The 19,883-nt window shown below is 37.4% G+C and overlaps 1 protein-coding gene across 3 annotated transcripts in view; it reads right to left on the reverse strand.

Moving 5' to 3' along the window:
• The window catches only part of ATRNL1 (attractin like 1), a 442,356-nt gene that overhangs the window by 52,941 nt on the left and 369,532 nt on the right, over positions 1-19,883 (reverse strand). The gene's annotated exons all lie outside the window — the stretch shown is intronic.

The following is a 19,883-nucleotide window of genomic DNA, read 5'->3' on the forward strand; positions in this document are numbered from 1 at the left end:
CAAAATCAGCATAAGCATTTATTTCTTTTTCTGTTTGTAAATTTTCTAAATGTCTGTCATGTTCCAAGGCAAAATATGAGTTCAACATTTTGATTCAAAATTCAAAGCCAGAAAACTTTCTATTTATATACAAAATGCAATGTATACATAAATGTCAACTGATTCAAGTATTCTAAGAAAAAATGATAGTTTAGCCAAGTTAAATACACTGCAAAGTACTTGATACAAGGAAAACAAAGGCACTTCCATCATGTAAAGCAATTATCATTTTCTATTTTTCTACCTCCAAGTAACCAACATTTATTACTGCTCAGTGAAGATAAGAAAACAGAATATAGCAATAAATTGAAAAATAGATAAATAAACTTTTTTTAAAAATTTCATGGTCATATTTAAAAGGCATTTCTGTAGATTCTTTTAAAGTGACAGCATTAAAGAACTTGGGTGCAGAATGACATCTAATTTAAAATTGCCATGACATAGCAAAGGACAACTTACATTCACCAAAAACTTTACCAAATGATGAAATAGGACACTAAAGCCCCAAAAGCTTCAGCTGGTGTTACTAATGCAAGCAATAGAGCTTTTAAGTCATCTTTCCTGACTTGTCACAACAGCAAATCAAACAACTATTTGAAAACACAGAGAAAATGAAATCCTAATTTTTAAATGTAATTCAGAACAGTTCATGCAAACACACAACTGGAAGGAACAAATTTACCACTATGAATTTTAATTTGGTGATTACTTTATTATAAGTCCAAATGTTGATATTTTCTTTTGTTGTGTAATATAAACCCTTTGATCAACAGGCCCCATCCTTTTCTGTCTGAAGTTTATACTAATGCTCTTCAAAACACAATTGGAGGAAATGATTTCTGAAAAAATATTTTTTCAAAGGACTTCATCCAAAAGTAAAATACAGTAAGAATTTTGTGCTTATTTATTCTTTATAAAAAAATCATGACTGCAAAAGCAGATGTCTTATCTGACCTCACATCCTTCAGGTTCCCTAGCAAAATAACACAGTAGCATATAGCAAATGATAATAATTTAGATACCCTAAGGTTTGTCAGTTGTTTAAAGATAAATACATAATCATGAATCAAAGTTATTTCACAGTGACATAACATGTTCTCTGAAATGTGCCATTTATCATGCATTTTCCACGGGTTTTTTGGAAGAGATAAGGCACAAGTTTGTTTGCCCAGAGCAGTAAGCTACCATGATTTACTTTCTAGAATTACTCTTTTTTTCCCCCACAAGAGCAAGTGACTTACATTTTTTGCCAAAACCTCAAATGACAATCACAGATTAATAAAACGTTATCAGTAGAAGACATAAAAAACAAACACTTCTTTGATAAACTTTTACTCCTACATTCCCTTTTTTACACACACTATGACAGAAAGTGTGTCAGCTGGGAAGGTGAAAAAGAACGTGGCAGAAAACTATGAAGGAATAAAAGGGTCAAAGAACACATATTATTATTGATAGTGAGAATAGAAGAGCAACCCAGAGTATGTAGAAAGAAGAAATAAGTGGAGAGGATAGGGATTAAATCAGGCAATAAAAACCAAATAGATAAAGTTTTATCCACAATTTAAGTGTGTAGTCATGCATTTATTCACAGAAAATAAGTATCAGGAGTCATCTTCATGGGTTCCTAGATTTTTATTAAAGGTTCTACATTCTCACAATCTTTTTCTGAAAGTCCTATAAAGATGTAGCCGAAGTTCAGCTACCTGGGTGAGTTTATGAGGAAATACCAAGCTTTGGGAAGATTCTTTTGGATCTGTTTCTATAAGAAATAAGTTTGGGCTAGCTTTCTTTCTCCTACACAAAGAACAGATGACGGTATTACCATTGTTGGCAGAAAAACATATGCCAGTGTGTGCCATATTCATGCTTTATAAAAGAAAGCAGCAAAACAGGTGGGAGTATTTATTTAAGTATCAAAAAGCCGTGCAAATCTTGCATAACTGTATTTGTCTGTTTAGGAAAAAGAGAGCTGATCAGCTTTAAGAGTGCAGACCAAGAAGAAGCTGGGAAGTGGATTCTGTCCCCCTTGGTGGGTGGGATGGGCAGCAGAGAGCAGTGGCCTGAAGAGGTGAGAAGAGCAGGACCACGATGACTCAGGGGATGTTCATGGAGCTGCTCTAAGTGCTCAGCATCTCCTTGGCCAAAATGCACTGAAACTTCACCATCAATTTGTATCTATGAAAATATTTAATACTGTGAATACGGGAAGATGAAAAGTATAAAGTGTTTTGGTTCTATCTGTATTCCAAGAAGTGGTGCCTCTCAGAAGTGCTATAAAACTTTCGATTTTCAGTACTAAGTAATATCCTCTATATATTTTCTTCAACATTCTAAGTTAGGTGCATCCAATTTTTAAAAGTGCATTATTATACCATAAGAAAAATAGTTCACGTAAGACTAAATGGCTCCAAACTCATGCCAAAAAAGCAATTAGAAAATTGAATCAAGGAATTAAGGATTAATGTGAGCATGTTACACCTGTCAGAAGCAATAAGTATTTTGACAAGAACAGAATAAAGTTTGACAGTGTGCACAAATACAGATCTGATATATAAATCAAGTATTAAAATGCAAATAGCTATGTATTAATCACTGTAATGTTTCCAAACTAAAATGGTCTTACTTGTACTTACAAGAATTCGTTATAAATAAAACTTCAGTTCTTCTTCACAAACAGCTCAAATTACTCTTTTTTGTTGTATTAATTAATTATGTCAATTTAAACTTTGTTTTTAGTCATATTATTAAAACAGCATTAATCTGGTGAATTCCGCATAAACTAAGCTAGACGAATTGGCAAATAAACAATCAAATCTGTTGTTGCAACAGGATTAGGACCAGACTCAGAATGTAAACAGCCGCTTTTCTGGATTTTTAATGTGCAAGACTTCAGAGGAGAGGATAAAAAAAAAAAAAAAAAGACTATGTCCTCTGAAGAGGTAAGAGATACAGAAAAGGAGAAAACATAAAATTCATACTGTTATACTACAATTATTCACATCTTCATTTGCTCTCAGCTTCAGGTGCTTTTCCTAAATTCTTTGGTTATTTTCTGAGTTACTTGATTTATTAACAATACACAAGTCTCAGATTCCAAAATGCCCTTGAGTACCCAGGCTGGATTTTGGTCAAATTCAGATGCCTACACACAAATTCAAAAGCCTGTTAATCTTACTATCAGTATTAAAAATTTCTCAAGAGCTGAAAGTCACCTCTCCCTGTCAGGCACATTTTGGGCTCTTCTATGCCCACTCAGCTGCCCTGGATGTAGAGCTTGATCGAGGTAGCTGGTCCCAAAACACCCTTATCAAATTAGGTTTCTACAACGCACTTGTGGCTACTTTCTTTTAAATCACAGTTGAAAGCAAAGATTAACTCTGCTTTTATAGTAAGGGGATGAATCTGGGTTACCCTATTTTGCTTTTACTAAATGCATGTTTGAGGTGAAATACTGTTACCTGTAATTAAAGATGAAGGGTCAAATGCTGTGATTGTTCTGACCATTCTCAGTGCAGTAAAGGCAGACTCCTCAGCAGGGCTAAGGAACAAAAGAAAATTCGCCCTCTCAAAATCAGAATTCCACTGATATCTTTTGGTTGGGGCTTTTCTGGCCATTTTCCTGAAGAAACTCCAATTGTCCCTTGTGCAGCTATCCTGCCAGCAGAAGGAGATGGCAGACTCCCACCTGTAGACAACCTCCATCCTATCTCCACCTGATTCTTTCCATGGTCATTTACCAAGAGAATCAAACCTAGCAGAAATGTCAGAGGAAAGAAGTGCCATCTGCTCCTCCCAGGAAAATTCCACCACTTTCACAACACCTGCTGCTGCCCTAAGGAGAACCTGACACTTCCAGAGCACTGGAGCTAAGGCAAGGCCTTAGCCAGAAACAAAGCCTGCCAGCAGCCCTGCTGGTTCTGTAGACTATCAGTGCTACACCACGTTCCTGTTCTAAGTGTTGGGTGAACTCATGAACTAACGCTCATTAACATACTTTTGAATATGAGCTTCCCACCCACCTGCAAGTTTTGACAATTTTCTCCAGGTTTTTTCAATGAGTAATGAGCCTTAATGATAATGTAACACACACACACACACAAAAAAAAAAAGCTTTCACCAAACATCATTTGTGTGAGGGAGAAATAGACTTCAGGAAACACTGAGACAGAATAAACAAGGGTGGGGTACTGAACACTGCTTGTGGCTGGCAGAGGAAACATCAGTTCTTCATTTGACTCCAGGGTTTTACAGAAATTCTGAGCATCTACTGAAGATTTTCATTTAATACATCACATAAATTTCCTCTCCTGCAATTAGTGAGTGGAAAGCTTCACCTCATTTAAACCTGCAAGAATGGCCCAGAGCCTGAGTGTCCTCAGCACTCTGAGTTTCTACACTGCACCTTCTTTTGCCTGAGGATTTCTAAGTGATTTCTAGTTATGGCTAATGAGCTCCCACTAACCTATGGGAGGTACATAACCACATTACCTACAGCAGCAAAAGTTGGTGCACATTTTGGTTTATCTCATAATTCTTCTATCTATACTGGAAGAGACTTGAGGTAACTGCCCGGCTTTTGTGACCAAGTCATCCAGCTGCACCAACTTACTGGAGGACTCTACCAACTCCACTAGACCTTCAAAATGAAGAAGTTTTCCCTGAAAACTTCTATCATGTCTAATAAAGCTGAGATCAACGGGTTTATTGATAATTAAATGCATCCCAACCAAAATTACACTAACATTTCTCATTACTTTTTTAACAGCAAATTATCTTTCCATTGTCATTCTGCCCCACTGTTTTTCCAGAACACAAATCATTAATTTCCTTGTTTTAAAATAGAAATGGAAATCTCAGACAGCACTGGAACATTATTTTCCGTAAGAAAAACAGTGGAAATGAACAATAAATAGAATACATTATGATTACCAAGCTGTGATTATGGCCCCAGTGCACAAACTGCATTGTTATCCTTCAATTTATTGTCTTGCTTGTCTATCTCAGCTCTAACAACGATAGACTGCATTCTTTCACGCAGTCTTTTCTGATTAGAATATGGTTGTTCTGTACTGATCTTAAATTTATATATTACTCAAACTGTTTATGCTCAGAAGAGTCATTTTTATTATAAGAACTATGTTTATTTGCAACAAAGTTACTCAGTTAATCTAGTAAGGGACTTCATTTGATAACCTAATACAAGAAGTGCACTATGTAGCATTTCATTAGCAAGAGAGTTATGAATTGACATTCTGATTAAAACTGATTTATTAAGACAAAGCTACAAGAAACACCTGCAGATGCATTTATTTTCAGTGGGGTTTCCAGAAAGAACTCCTTGTCAGGTTTGCTATTCACCTTTTATCCTACAGCCTAGAGGTTGCTTTTCCTGAACTGTGACATCAGTGTGCACCATCCTGGAACTTTCTTGATTTTCACAAGTGGTTGAACAGAGCACAAGACATTGAAGCTAAGTTAAAACATGAGGTGGCTGCAAGGAAAATTGCATTTCTTTATCCGTGTGCCCATGTATGCAGTTCCCTGTGCCTTCACACTGTTAAATAAACTTGGTCTTACTTTACTGTTCTTGCCCATTAATGAGGGTAATTTCAGGTTAATATGGAAAATATTGAACATAACTTAGAGCGGATGGTGTGTGTAGTAGTTGTACTGGATTACTGCCAGAGATATCCCCTTGAGCTTCCAGAATATTCTCCTATTAAGCTATATGAGTCTGATTAAGGGCTGGCAGTGCCAGCATCCAGTTCATGAAAGGAAATTTATCTTGGCAGCATCCAGGTAGATCCTGTTGGGAAAAGCACCTGAGACTCTGTGTCTGTGGCATATACTAGGAATCATATATCCCCAGGTACCTTCCTGTAAATTCTTCTGACTGCCAACCTCTAAGTCAAAGTGGTGCTGTGCAGTGAAGTGATGCTAATGGGCATTTGTTTCCCAGATGGGCATATCTGCTGGATCTCCAGGGGTTAGAAATGAGAAGTAGAGAAATCTATTATTCCTTTACAATTCAGCCTTAAAGACTCATCTATGAAAACTCTCATTTCACTGGGGACGAATGACTGACAGTCCATCACTGTTTGAGCTCGGGCTGAGCACTTAGGAGCAGAGAGTCACTCCCATATATCACAATGGGTTAACTTTACCCTAGACTGCCTGCAGAAGAGGACATGGTCCCCTCAGAGCCACTAATATTCCAGGGTTGGGAAAAACACAGTACAAGGCACAGTTTAAATTCTGCCTCACTTGCAGGCTGACAGTGTGGCTGTGGTAATAGGCAGGGCTAAGTACGAGCACAGTATAGCTGCTCTCATTGGTAACAAGCAAACTGAGTCAGGACTTTTGAAATGTCCATGAGGAGCCCAGAAGGGCTGTCCTTTGCCCGGGGAGGATCATAAAGTTTGAATCTGTCATTGTGAGAATGAAACTCAGACAGAAGGCAGAAGTTCTGACAGTTACCTTTTGCGACCGCAGAGCTGTAGCTCTGCAGCACCCTAGAGTCATAAAAGATAAGGTTGGATCATCATTTAGGAGATCTATGCCAGATGTGAGGATTAGGAAAGGCAAGTGTCCTGAAAGGATTATGCTGTATTTTGCATTTCTTGCAAAATTGGAAAGAAAATATAGTAGTACCTTGTATGTCATCCAAAACACAGTGTTAGTGAACTTTTCCTCAGCAATGCCTTTCCAAGTTCTTTTTTAACCTCCTGGCCACATGCAGGATGCCTAGTGAATGATAAATTAAAACATTTCTACCTGGAATTATAATAATAAAAAAGAGAACTAAATCAAGACATTGTGAAAACTAGCTGTCAGGAGAAGGGATTAAAGTGCAAACTTGGCAATATTCTTAATGCAGGAAAAAAATATTAATGGCACCAGAATCACAAATTCCTTTCTATCATGACAACTTACACAGATCAAGACTATGGAATGTAGGGAGGACACAAACGAACGTCTGAAAGCATGACACAGCTTTTATTTTCATCGTCCTTGCCATGGCCCAAGGACAGCTGTAAAGTGTGCACACCAGAGCCAAAACCATTCTGAAACAAATGATCCCTATTTAAGATTTGCAAGTTTATAGAAGTTCACATCCCAGTGGCTGCATGTGGACATTGTGGATCCAATCATAGCTGCTCTAGCAGCGGGAAGAGGAACGATAAATAAAGGATTTCTGTTATCCCAGGAAAAGGTATGAGATGGCAGCAAAAGGGAGGCTGGTGTTGCTGTGTTATTTGGTGGTAGCAGCAGCACGTGTTAAACTGCTTTGGCAGTGGTTGCTGCCAGCCAGGGAAAAAGGGAGAGGACAGGTTGGCAGGAGTGTGAAAGCACAAACCAGACCTTGTCTAAAGTGTTGCAAGATATGTGTCTTGCTTTCCTCTCTTGAGGACCTCCATCACCTACTCTGCCCATTCACCAATTTGAAAGCATAATTGAGTAGTTTTTTTCACTTGACTCTTATGAACTAATTCAAATCCTAAATATCAGCTGCTTAAATCAGCATGGCACTTGAGTAGCAGCAGAACTATTTTGATTTACACCAGCTGCAAATCTGACACTATGTTATTCATTTCTTAATAGTGTCCTTGAAAAATCCTGCAAATAAGCTCAAGTATTATCACTTAATGTTGCTTTCTAAGATGCTCCCCATCAAGATTGTTAGTACTTACTGTGCTCAATTTCAGAACATCACAGAAAATGCACAAAAAAAAATGGAAGTTACAGGATCTAATCTGACAAATAATTAGACACATGAGAATTAGTGCTTGGAGAAACTTTGCATTAAAGCAAACACGATTACTTGCATGAATGAAACTATTTATTCTTGTTACTTATGTTAGCTTGACATAGCTGATGGAATACATTTTTTTAGAGAGACAGATTTTTTACTATTAAAAAAAAAGAAAAAAGACTGCTCCTTTAAAATATTACACAATCTGTTTAATTTTTACTAAGCCAGGATAGATCTACAATATAAAGTATTTGCTGAATCCCACTTACATGGAAAAAAAGTGGGGTTTTTTTTTTCCCTTGGTACCATATTCCAAGCTTGCTTAGGCTCTTAAGCATTACTAATTAAAAATGAGTGCTATGGAAATATAGCCCAGCTCAACTCACACTTCTGTTCCACACATATTTCCTATGGCACAGCAGAACTTCTAATTACGTCATATCTTCATTATTCTCTTCATTAAGGTGGTACTCAGTGACCACCAACAAAAATCATGATTGCCATTGAATTCTATAGTCCTAATCCTTATTGCATGAAAGCACTTGCTTTTTTGCTTCAGAAAATGTTCTCATTTTAAATTTTACATTGGAAAACTTAGCAGCAGCGATGACGATTTTAACATCTTTTCTTCAAAAGAAATACCATTTTCACAGCAGATTGACCACCTTTTTGAAAGAGTTTCCTTGAAAATTCACAGATTTGTGAACTTTTCATTGGAGTTTCCTTCAGAGCCTTGTATTCTCTGAAGATTTGTACTCTGTCCATATCTAACCAAATGATTTCCCTTCCCCTAAGCTTATGCATAAAGTTTAAATCACTGACAAGACTAAAGCAGAGTAATGTTTGTCCTGTACATCAGTCAACAGAATGGTGAAACACATTTACTTTTGATCTCTGTGTAAACCCTGATTTATTTTAGCAGTGACTAAAGGGTAAAGTGGCAAATAACATATTTTACCCTTGTTTTCTGATTCCTCTTGCCTTTTCCCACCCCTTCCCAATGGAAATAAATGCCCTGTATCAAATGCCACTGGCTAGCAATAAGCAGAAGGAGCAGGATCTTATTCACTTCAACAAGAGTTGAGATTTGAGATCAGTCACCAGGCAGATGTTATTTCTGAAGCTGAAAGTATTCATGATTGTTACTATAGAAACCAAGCTTTGTAAAATATTCCAAACAAACACTTCTTTATTACCCTGGGCTGTAACTACAGTGCTCTGCACCAAGGCGTAAGCATGCCATGGTAAGTTTTCAACATGTACATTTTCTTTGTGGTTATTTGCTTTCAGTAGTAACCACAAGACAGGGTTTCTATAGGTCTTAGAAGAGACTGTACCACAGTACCAGCCATCCATAAAATGACACACACTGTACTCATTCAGCACTAAACTCCTATCTCATTTCCCCCCTCCTGTGGGCAGCCATTCAAATCAGTGTTTCCCTGTTCAGCAACAGTGAAAAACAGGAACCCACTGCTAATTCCTGTGGTTTGATCAGCAGCACAAAACCAGCAGTGGTTACTAAATGCCAGCCCCAGCCTCTTTAGCAATTAAACCATTCTTCATTCTTAGTAGACTTTGTGAAGCCCGTGCATCACCCAGAAAGTATCTCTCAGTGGCCTGTCATGTCATAACCACAAGTTTCAGACTTGCTGCTCTCTGTTAATCGTACCAAGAAGAGTGAAAACTTGGATCCCAGTTCCAGTGTGGACAGTGGGGCTTCAGGAGTGCAGGATCCCTGGCCCTGAGTGCATCCCCAGCGAGGGGGCACAGATGTCACTGCTGGGTGACCTGCAAGCACCATGGCCTGTGCCAGTGGGAAGGGGCAGGTGAAGTCCTGTAGCCCAACCTGTGCCTGGTATTTTAACCACCTCTCCCCCTTGCTACAATTCAATTCCCATAGACAGGCAACAGGGCAAATTTCAAACAGAGGTTGAGAAGTGGCAGCTGGCTTCTTATAACACACAGAAAGGAGAACTGTACTTAAGGCTATGCAAGGAAACTAGAAGGAATTTTATTACAGAATGAATGTACCATGTGGACACTGAATATTCTTAGTCTGAGGCCTTTCTGTTTCCTTTTACAGAGAAGTCCTCATAAAGGGTAAAAATGATACTACTATTTAAAAATATGCTCAAGACAGGTATGGTCACAACTTCTAATTATTACCATCAAAATTCCAAAGCCATTTTCGTTCTCAACTTACTGTCACGTGCTATAGTCTCCTTTAACTTTTTATGCTGTTCTTCTGTTCAAATAGTACAATTTTGCCCCAGTCTTTCAGAAACTTCTCAGTTATCTTTGAGATGTGTGACAATTACATTTTTTCCCTAATACCAGCTCCATCCAGATTTTTAATTTAAAACTTGGCCCTGACTCAGGTAACATTAAGGATTCCTGCCTTTCATTACTGTAAAACAAATCTGTTTTAAAATACAGCGATGCAATCGGAGCACAATTAGATTTCCATAAGAATATACAGAAGTATGGGACTCTGTGTGCCACTGGCATCTTTTATAACACACAATACCACCAGAGCAGGAAAGCATTAAGCAAAAAAGCACAGCTAAAGAGCCAGTTAAAGAGTTTTGGTTGTGGTGATTTGTTCTCTTGCAATGGCATTCTGAAGATAGTAATAAAATTAAAAATATTTATAAAAGATTTTAAGTATGAGAAATGTGTAGCATAAGATATTCAGGGGAAAGGTCGCAGACAAAGCAGGCATGTTTTATGGAGATGGAGCTACAGTCTGGAAGTGATTGTGTGGGACTGAATACAGAGAAAGCAGTGAAGTCATGGCACATGTCCTGGTGGACCAATGTCCAGAGAGGGAAGTACTGGAGTTAAATATTGTGGTTACAGGAAGGTTAAGGGTGCAGAGAATGTACAAGCTGTCTTTTTACTGGCAGCTATCTATGGATACCCAGAACATCTTAAAGGATTTTGTGTCTGTGATGTAGGTTGTGCTTTCTCCATGAAGAAGTAGTTATGGATGGCTGGGCCTAATGTGGCCAAAGAAAAATCCTCTGGGTAGGGGCACTCAAGGGATCACAAGAGCCACGCAAGAAAATCCAACTGCCTCCTACTTCCCAGCTTGACTAAGTTCCATTTAAGGCCACAATGACTTAAGCTGACTTTCCCCAAACATATGGAATTGTACATATATGCAGGTAGGCTACATACACAAAAAACATATCATTGTTTCATCTTGTGCTATCAGAAATCTCTGGAATATGTTAGAGGAAAAATTTAAGCATAATAAAAGCTATGTCAAAGACCTCGAAAGAAAAATCTTCGTGAAAACCTCCTCAGTCCCAGACAGAGCAATTTCTCATAATTCCCCAAATGTCTATTGAAATGAATTGCACTAAAAGGTTCTAGAGCCATCAATATATTAAGAATTTAATAGATGTCTTTTAGCTCTCTTTCATCATAAATTGCCAGAATGGTTTCTACTCTCTCCAGTTTCCTTGTCCCTGATTTTTGCTGTGACATTTCTGGATGACTTCCAGTTCTGATTGTTGTAAAGTCCTTGTTTTTGCAGAATCACCTAGTGTAGAAATTTGCAATTCTAAACACTATCTTTTTTGGTCTGTTTATCAGCTAACACTCTTCACTCAAGCAATCTTTGCCCTTCACATTCCCATTGGTTTTGTCCTTATTCAAACTTCTATGAATGTACCATAAGCAATGTAATTTAAAACATAGATTAATAATTTTCTTCATTTAAGAAAAAAAATTATCTTTGGGCAATCTTCAGTTATGAGAAGTATCTAATGATATACATAATGACAGACTTAATTTGCATCATTAACATTTCACCCATTCAATCTTTATAATACTGAGGTTTATTTTTATATTTTAAACATTTCTTTATGTTCACATGAAAGGCCTCTTTGTGTAGTTATAATTTTCCTCCAGTTTGCCTGGTTTTGTTCATTAGAGTTTCCTAATTTTCTGTGAACTGCTGAGCAAGCTGAAGATTTTAATTGGATATATCACTTTATTTTTTCCTGTACGAGCATCTTATTAAAGGCTACTCATGTAGATGATAAAGATGTTAATCAACTTGCATCTGTCCTTCTAAAAGATTCAGTTAGGTCCCTAATTAACCATCTGTAAACAAACCCCTGCTCAATAACAAGGCTCAAGCATTTGTTGTGAGGTAGCAAAGGCTGGTTAGGGCCTCCTGCTACCTTCAGCTCTGTAGTAAATATTTGACTTCTCTCGGTATACAGAAAGTAATTGGAAAAAGACAAGTGACTCACAGTCGATTGCAGATCACTGGATGCTCTCTAATTGAGTCATTGTTATTATGAGAAAGGTTTAAAAATTGCAGGTGTCTGTTGCTCCCAGGAGGTGTCAGGTGCTTTAGCAGCACTAAGAATTGTGTATTCCAGAGCTGTAAGAAGTGAGGATAGAGAAGACCATACATTTCCTATGATGAAAGTCATGTGAGCCAGTCTTTAAAAATAAAATTACTTCCTCAAATAAAAAATAGGGGTTTCCCCCTGCCCCAGAAAGAAAGGCACATTATTCTGTGCATTTGCCAAGATCCTGGTCTTCCAGAATACCAATGGTCATTAGAAAATTCTTTCCTATTTTTGAGTTTTTAATCAATAAGTATATTGGTCAGTCTCCTTTAAGATTGTTTTCAAAGCTCACATCTCCCTGATTTTATACTATAGCACTTTGTACACTCTGCAGTGATAACAAGAGTTTCTCAGCAGCTTCAGGAAGGGTAACTACCCTCCCCAATAAATCTAGTCTCTCACAACCTCCCAGGGAGCACATGGATACTTCATGTGCCAATGCAATAAGGGTAGCCTTTTTTCTTATAATATATTTGGCATTATATACTTAAAGCACACTATATTTATATCCATCCTGTTGCCAGCATGCTGTTATGGACCACATATGCTCACAAAGACTTGATGCACACCCTGCAGCTCTTTTCTTACGGGCTGCTCACAGCCATGACAGAGACAGACACTGTTATTGTCCATGCTTAGGAGCAATTTCTAGCACAAAAGGAAACCATCTTCTCAGTTCTTACAAGCAGATAACTCACTGACGTGTGTCAGGCGGTATTATTCATTTTTACCACACAGAAGCCCATCAAGGGTGCCACTCAATCACATGGAAGGGATTACAGCTACTCTGAGGCACTTCCAGTCCTGCCATCATATCTATTTCTCATCCTTCCCTCTTCTGTTCAGTACTTTACTATAAATTACAGGTATTACCTGCATTCCTGTTAATCCCCACCTAAAAAGATTTTGTGTGGTGACCACAAATACTGGACCATCTGCACAAAACACATGGAAGTGACTGCTTTTCCACACCATGTCCTGTGAGCAGGAAGCATGACAGAATCCACATAACTTGGCACACATGACTTTAGAGGCAGATACTCATTTGGATTTAGTACTAACATTTCAGTGGTACTGTTTTATGCTTTCCACTAATATTTCAGCAAGTGATCATTGTGACTCATGTTCAAAACACTTTATTTTGTCTTTAATTCTCCAATTGATAGAACTGTTTTCTGCACAGCACTTGCATGTAATTAGGTGCAAGAAGGATCATTAGGAGTTGAAAAGAAAATAAAGACACGAAATGAACTTACTAATCACCAAAGGTTGAAAACAAAAATGTATGAAGGAAGAAAGCAGAGCCACAAATCACAGATCTAACCTTTTTCAGCAGTTCTACATTTCTCTGACTCAGTGCTCTCCCTCAAGATTCAGATTTGTTATAGCACATCCATTTCATATTGATTGCAACAGATTGTGTAACACGAGGCATCTTGTCTTTGCAATTTTCCAGATTCTTCTGAAAGTAAACTCATCAAATCATCTAAAAACATATTACCAGAGCTCTTCAATATTGCATCTATCACGTCTTTCTTTCCCATTACCATGTACATGCAGACGATTAAATTAACGCTCCCCCGTATCCCACACAGACCATCACCACAGCTGTTGTGTCAGATGTAATCCATTGCACCTCTGTTCACCTGTTCCACACTTAGAGGACAAAAAAACCTCCTCTTTGGCAGATGCAGACTGATTTTAAAAACACCTAAATATGTTTTGTAACAGTTTTTCCCAGCTCTAAATGTCAAGGCACTTTTCAGTTCTTAAGATCTGGAATTTACCTAAAAGTTCATGATATATACAACTCAGTATTTCACTTAGCACCAGTGAGCACTTTTGGGCCTGCTACCTAATGGTTCTAGGAGCTGGAAATTAAAAAGTTGGATAACTTTAATTGGGAGATTCACAGCGTTCCACTAAGACACACAACACCTCTTAAGGGTTTTCATATTTAGACTGATACAAAGGAAGGAATTAACTTTATAATCTAAGAATATGAGAAGTAAACCCGTACCACAGTCTCTAATTTCCATTTTTTTCTGCTGTGAAACATGTAGCATATGCATAATGTATGGCAGTGTGATCTACAGAGCTTTTTATTGATGATCGTTTGGTGTGATCTATAACTCATATATTGCTCATTTCTTGTGAGTAATGCAGTCCTCCCAAACTCTTGCTCACACACATATAAAAGATGAAAACATTCAATGAATATCACTTTAGGAAGGCCACATAATTTCTGAATGTCACAGCCTATGCAAGTCTTGCTGAAGAAAGCATAGAACTAACTGACATTACAAAATTTCCCACTCTAAATGCATTATACATTTAAGAAAAAGAAGTCATTTAGAAATGTGATTTTTTTTCCCCTCAGAAAAGTTTGTTGGTTTTTTTTTTAAATCTTTGAACCTAAAGCGACTTTCTGTTAATTCAACTGCATAATCACAGAATGGGCTAGATTGGAAGGGACCACAGTGGGATCCTGCTCAAGCAGGGTCATCCCAGAGCACATGGCACAGGATTAAGCTGAAAAATAGAAAACTGTAAAATTCTCAGAGTTTATAACTTAATTTATAATTTTCACAAAAAATTCACCATTTTTCCTGTCTGGGTTGCCTTTGATAAGTAAGAGAGTCTTTTTATAGCATGTATTTCTAATTCCCTTTTTTTCGGTGGTACCAAGGCTCTGTAACTTCCAGTGCATTCACCATCAATATCTCTGCAGCACATAATGATCGGGGACAGATTTTTACATGCTTAAATTTTTTTTTTTAAATTTGAAGAATTAAGGCTAAGAGAGATATTTTTTTTGTTGGTGTTTTTTGGTCTACATTTGGTCACTACGATTTCCCTAAAAATTCCAAATATCCAACATTTTAAGGAGCTGCTTCAAACGGCCCGAAAATCTGGGAGGAAGGGGTGCTCTTCCATTAGCCCATAATAAAAGCAGAACACAGAAATACGACATAAAAGAAAATAGATGTAATTATCTATTACAACAAGAATAGATGTTAAAAAAATAAAGTTAGCTCTTCCGAATTAAGGACAATTAAATTTAAACCAACACTATCATACTGTATTCTTGACAAACACCCAAATGATGGAATATAACCTTTTTTCCAATGCCTACGCTCAGCATGAAATAAAGATAGCACTTTAATATAATTTACAAATATATGTTAGCTATTACAACATCATTTGTTTCAGTCACTCATTACTAATACCTAAACACAAAGTAAAAGTTCAACAGCTCTGTTGACAGCATGATAAATTACAAGAAACCAAATGAGTAAAACATACTACACTTGCCATCACACAACCAGGGAGATTGTAAAAATAACAGAAATCTTTAATTAACTCAGGAAATTAAAAGGTGAGTTTAATAAAGAACCTTAATAACGAGACACACTCAGATGAACTCACGAGCGCATGTTAATCAAGAACAAGGAATAATTTCAGGTACATGACTAGATACTTATACACAGCTTAAATTAAACAAAAAATAACATTTATCTTTAATTTAAGCTGTGTATAAGTGGTACCCACATACTGATGAACCCAGGATGCCAAAAAATACAAACACAGGCACTGACCATAGGTGTCTAATAACAAAAAATGGGAGCAGGGATGATTCCTCAATGAGCACAAGCTGAATGACAAACTACACTGAGACTCTGTGGTTTACACCACAGAAGATTCTTATTGCCTTGTATTTACATGTAGATAATAAAAACTTTTATTTTGTAGGTGGGGGTTTTCAGAACAGAACTGTACTAGCATTCAATTCACCACTGCAGCAAACGTGAGATTAATACAGTCCTAGGTTTGATTTCTGATAGTGCCTAACTGTAATTCCTTTGGTTTCAACAACCATATTTACTGAATGTGCACTATAAAAACAGACAATAAGTAGCACTTGTGGAAAACTCACTGTACACATTCAATAGGGGTTTATATAGGAACAGAAGTATGGTTCTGTTCTATTCAGATATACTGAAAATTACCAATATTAGGAAGAAAAATATGTTCCTGCAATATTTAATTTGAAAAAAAACCAGAAAATTTTACAGTGTTTGAGGTGTTCAAACACATAACATTGCTGCTTCAGTGATATTCTTAATGGATAACAATTGAAAACAATATATTTCAATTAAGAGTCCCTACAATCAATTGACTGACTTAACTACAAAACCTCCCTATAAATAAGTTATAGCCTCCAGAAATTAGAGCATTTATAACACAGAATGAAAGCATCAGTATCCTGAATTTAATGGGTAAAATTATCACTAAGTTATTCATTAAATAGCACCAAGTATTAAGTATTGTCCTTCTTCAGCCATGTGGAAAATGTTTGGAAAGGTTCAGTCCCTCCAGATCTAACACAACTTTCAGGAAATAGCCACAGGCTTCAGCAGTTTTACACTTCCCCGGTAGATTTTTGGTTCCAAACAAAGGTAACTCTTGTCTAGCCCAAGCCTTACAAAATTGTTATCAGCTGGAGCATTCCAGATGCTGCTTTCAGCGACAAAACGCAAATTCAATGAAAATGATGGAGTTTACATTGAAAAAAACTGAGCTGTATTTGAAACATGTCTCAACATTGTATGTACGTGTGGCTTTGATAGTGATAAACTACCAAGTGAATTTTAATATGGGAATACTCTCTTAATGAACCTTTACAAATGCTCTTTTGGCTTTTCTAATCTCAGTCCTTACTCATCTTCAAAATTCCGTTTTTGTTCTTCGTACAAAATGTGTTCCATGAGCTACAAAATTGAACTTTCTCAACTTATAACCCATGGTTTTTAACTCTTTCAAATGAATTTGGCAATGTACGGTGGTGCCACATTTATTCTCGGCAGCCATGCCTCCCCCCTCCCCCACGCCCCCCAGTTCATTCATTTCCTAGAGGAAATTGCAAGTTAATAGAAAAAGCAGCACTGGAACTGCCTCACATCCTATAGTTATTAATTAAGTAAAGTCTGGTTCAGTAACTCTGGATACTAAAAATACAGAGTTAAACAAAGCCTAGTGCTTTTCAAAATGAAGTTTCGACTTCGTCAGTATTTCTACAAAATTTATGCATTAACATCTTTCCTTTAAGAAAATTTTCACAAAATCTCAGATGGAAAAAAACCCCAAACAGCTCTTGACCATTTCTTTTGAAGGACTGAACTACCAAAGTTATGTTACTTTTGTGTAAGGGCCACTGGCTGTGTAATTCACCTATTCTCCTATATGCAGATTTTTTCCCTGCAATTATGAAAACAAGAAGGTGCACTACTGATTTTGTTGACAATGTACAGTAGTTAGTAAAGCTTAAAATTCACTAGTGTGAGGAACTTTTAAGTGTTTCTGATATCTGAAGATCTTACAGGATAATTATAGCTGCAGTTGGTATTGAATGTTAAGTCAGTAGGTAGCATGCTGGGGAAAATGCACATAAACTTAGGTTATAACAACCCTATTCCTTTAAAGTGAACCTTTTCTTAAAAGTGAACAGGCTATTATTAAAGTTATTTTTTTGGAAATGAGGACAATAATGAGTTCAATAGCTATGTCAAATATTTTTAAAATTCTGAACGGAATTAAATATATAAAAAGCTTATGGCAAATTTAAATGTTGGGAACAACTGAAGTTACAAATCCAAGATAAAGTAAGAAATATTGATGAATTTCATCTGTGAATATGTACATTACAGAGATTACTTGAAACCATATCAGTTTGTATCCTATGGAGGAATGGAGTCCCCTCGTCCCTCAGGCAAACTAATGGATGGGAGCCTCTAACTGAAAAGCAATGCCAAGGAGAGAAATGCCATAGAAGACAGGATTTTATGATAGATTAAATGAAATTTTTTATTATCGATGGACTAGCATTCACCTTTGATTAAGCAGTAAATATTTAGGTTGTTTTGCTCTCATATCTGCTTTTATACTCCACACAAGACACTTGTGCCACAAGAGGAGTTTGCAGTGTTAGTTCAAAGTTACACAGCTGTGACCTGCCTTCAGAGGCTGAGCCGTGCCCTCAGTGTCACAGATGAGGAAGGGGAAAAGTGAGGTGCTGCAGAGAAAGCATTTCTCATGGGAACAAAGAGGAACAAAATTACTGGCAAGGGGACTGCAAGGCAGTTGTGAGGCCAACCCCCTGCACTTGTCACCGAAGCCACAGAAGCAGCACTGGCATTTCTCCTGCTCAAGAAGAGCTGCCAGCTTGTGCTCCTCTTCTTCAGCTGCAGGGGCTTGAGGGCTTGCTAAGGAAGCAGGAGCCTGTCCACAGCCCTGTCTCTGGCTATTGGCACCTCCATCTGCTGACTGCTGCAATGACAAAAGGGTCTGTGCTGCACTCCTGTAGAAACACAGGCTGGGTGGCTGCCAGCCTCCCAGGCAGCCACACACACCACACTGAGCACATCACCCCAGAGCAGGGTTTACAGCAACAAGGAAAAAACAGGGGGAATTAAAGATCACTCATAACAATAAAGCACAAAGGTTAGGGTTAGCCAGCATCCAAGTTTTGTTAACTACTACCTTAAACTGAAAAACCAGAAAACCCACAAATGCAAACAACTTCTAAATCACTGAATATAAACCCAAAGCAACAAATAGAATTGCATTATTAACAAGTCTTCTTGTAGAGGTTTAAAATCTATTCCATCAACTTGGCTAAAATATGAGTGAGTTTATGAAAAGGAATGAGTGCTGAAGGACTGCTTTCCAGATTTGCTGTTGCTTTCCATGTATTAGGACAATTAGCCCCCTTCTCTTTTCTTCCCCTCAAGTGAATGCAATCATGTTGTGCATCAGAAAATATTCTCATAATTTATATTGCCTTTTAGCTTATTTTCTTCAATGAAAAAGCTCTTATACTGAGCAGTAGATACACTGAATACTTAAAATAGTATGGAAGAAAGGCCATTAACTCAAATTATTTCTAATTTTTCATTCCTAACAGACACTTTTGCTCTATTGGACCTGATCTTCAGTTCCCTTCTACCCTGCCCAACATATTCAGGCTCTAAGGGCCTTTGGATACTTTTGAAAATCTGTTTTAATGACAGTGTTGAATTCTAGTTTGGAGGCTAAAGGATGTATCCCTCTCTGCAGCATGTCCTATGGCACCCCATTTCTGCTGGTGGTCCTTTAGTGTAAAAATTACTGTAAATTATTTCATATAGAAGAAAAGATGGAGTTAAAATATGAGTTTTAGAACACAGCATCTCCTTCAAAATTGCCTGTGCACTGACTGCTCAGCTCTTGGGCTGGGGATTGGTGGTACCTTTGTCATCTCTGCACCACAGCACATTGCCCTGCTAGATATCCCAGCACAACTATTCACCCTTAAAGCTGCACTACTGCAATGATCTCCCTTAAAAACAACCCAGAAAAAAAAAGAGAAAAAAGCAAATTGAGGTATTTTTTAGAGTATAATACTTCCTCAATTTATTTCACAGAGTTATTGTTCAAGCAGTTGGGGGGCACCAGTAAAAGTGCACAGGTAAAAGGTGTAAATGATAAAGCCTGATGCACATGACTGAAAGTATTAAGAGACAGTGGTGCTGCTAACCAGCCAAGAACACCAAACTGCACGTTCCTTACCTAGTCTGCATTTTTGCTCATAGGAGCTAATTTCACCAAAACATTTATGTTATATTAATCAAACTTGGTTATGGCCTGCATCTAATCAGAAGACTGTAATTTCTTAT

The sequence above is a fragment of the Corvus moneduloides genome, chromosome 8 (genome assembly GCF_009650955.1).
Source record: "Corvus moneduloides isolate bCorMon1 chromosome 8, bCorMon1.pri, whole genome shotgun sequence".
In the NCBI taxonomy this organism is placed as follows: Eukaryota; Metazoa; Chordata; class Aves; order Passeriformes; family Corvidae; genus Corvus; species Corvus moneduloides.